General features: G+C 35.3%; 1 protein-coding gene across 1 annotated transcript in view; it reads left to right on the top strand.

Annotated features, from left to right (window-relative positions):
- The first annotated feature begins 315 nt into the window (after nucleotides 1-315).
- Nucleotides 316-1692, top strand: part of LOC117100725 (potassium channel subfamily K member 16-like) — a 51248-nt gene continuing 49871 nt past the window's right edge. Inside the window, exon 1 of the mRNA XM_033240517.1 lies at nucleotides 316-451. The gene's annotated coding sequence lies outside the window, so the exon portion shown is untranslated. The remainder of the gene's footprint in view (nucleotides 452-1692) is intronic.

Raw genomic sequence — 1692 nt, 5'->3', positions numbered from 1 at the left:
CTCTTCTATATATATATATATACATATACATCTGTCTCTTATACACATCTAGATGTGTATAAGAGACAGTATATATATAGGCCTATAGTTTCTATGTACATATAGTTTATGCCAAGAGTAGCAGTCAATTCTGTTTGGACTCACTGAGGGAAATCATTAGTTAATTTACCAATATACGCATGTCTCATGTCTCATAAACGCTATACTGTTATCTATAATCAGCGGCCCGCCATCGTTGGTTGACTGCCACATCTCGTTTCTGATTCGCTGGGTTTCGTGCAGGGCCACCTTAATTCAATTTGCTAACCCACTATCGGCTCTTTATTTGTGTAATGTCAGAGTGTCGGAGATTGACGCAATAACTTGCTGTCCTAGCTTCGAGACCAGATACCAAAAATAACTTGTCATTCAATTTGTAGGAAGATGATGTCCTGAATAAGAGTAGATTGTGGTATGTAGTTTTCATAGTAGAGTGTACTTGCTAATTCTATTTACACCTAGCAGTTGTCAATGTGACTTGAGGCATAATTTTCAGTCACTGTTTTCCTAACGAAGTGAGAGAAATCAGTGAAATGTAAATTGTGAACCAATGGAAGATTGAATTGGATTGCATTTATCTAATTTTTGCAATTAATCAGAGGTAAAGCCGCTGGTGTGATTTATCAAATGTATGTACGTGCGCATTTAAAAATCGTTTGTGTCATTTTCAGATAACATCGTAACAGAAGCAAGGTAAGAGTCAGTAAAAATTCCTAAATTCAGGTTTTTCATTAAATTTTGTCATATTTTTGTTGTTTAATGTGATCTGCAACGAACTGAATGCTGATGGGGTTGACATTTAGGCTAATGAGATTTTACTGAATTGTAGAAAATTAAAGATAGAATATGTGTATCTATTTTGGAAAAGAAATTATAATTAGGTCCTATCGATTTGTGTTTATCGAAGTGAAATGGGAAGTTCAGGAGCATTAAATTTCTGAAAATGTACATCGTAAACTTAAGAAAATATGCATGGTGATGATTGCCACCGATCGTTGTCGAATATGTGATTCATTATGAAGGGCTGGACGTCACGTTTATGTGCTTCCAAGGCAGGCACCATACTGTTTTGTTCAAAACATTTTGACATCCGTTCTTATTTTTTTTCTTTTTTGGGATAAAATACGTATAATTAATGTCTTTTTGCTATGTGATTGTGATTGAACATAGACCCAACATTATATAAAGCCAAATTATGGTTTAAGATCAACTTTTCAGTTATTTTTTATTTAGATATTTTCATTATTACAAAGCCAGGAATATGCCAATAGCGAACGCAATACAGTATAGGCCTATATTTTATGTGACAGGTTTTGGAGAGCTTCATTTGAAATAAACGCCTCCCTCGAATAAAAACCCCGAGGCATGTATTTTTTTTCCCGAATAGTTCACCCACGCCCTCCTCTTCAATGACTGTAAACAAATCCAAGGAAGCAACATAATTTCCAACACATTAAATTAAATTCTATATTTTATTTAACTTGGTTGGGATCAATAACGCCTCATGATCACGTAGTACCGGTAACACTTCCCTCGAACGCCCCGGCGCGTTTATTCGAATAAACAATTATATTATGATGTGCAGCAGAAGGTAACTCCATAGACAGCAGAAGGTCTCGAGTTGGAATCCCGTTTGGAGAATTTTTTTTCGCA

Source organism: Anneissia japonica, unplaced genomic scaffold (assembly GCF_011630105.1).
Source record: "Anneissia japonica isolate Jap-2015-1 unplaced genomic scaffold, ASM1163010v1 scaffold1430_len515961_cov162, whole genome shotgun sequence".
Taxonomy (NCBI): Eukaryota; Metazoa; Echinodermata; class Crinoidea; order Comatulida; family Comatulidae; genus Anneissia; species Anneissia japonica.
This window is presented reverse-complemented; position numbering and strand designations above follow the sequence as displayed.